Here is a 245-nt window from a genome sequence, read left to right on the forward strand (position 1 = left end):
GGGTGGTCCCGCGGTGCTGCGCAAACCCCCAGCTGCTCCGGGCTGGGGGTGCCGGGGGGTGCCGGGAGGTGCTGAGCTCCCAGCCCCGCAGCTCTGCTCGCTCCTCGCAGCCCTCGGGAGCGCCGGCGCTCGGCTGGACTCTGACCTTGGCTGGGCGCTTTCTGCCGCACCCCCGGCTGGGCACCCGGCTGCTCCTCGGGAGCACGCAGGCTCTTCCCGATCAGCACTCCCTCCAGATAAGAGCG

Source organism: Pygoscelis adeliae, unplaced genomic scaffold (assembly GCF_000699105.1).
Source record: "Pygoscelis adeliae isolate BGI_AS28 unplaced genomic scaffold, ASM69910v1 Scaffold189, whole genome shotgun sequence".
In the NCBI taxonomy this organism is placed as follows: Eukaryota; Metazoa; Chordata; class Aves; order Sphenisciformes; family Spheniscidae; genus Pygoscelis; species Pygoscelis adeliae.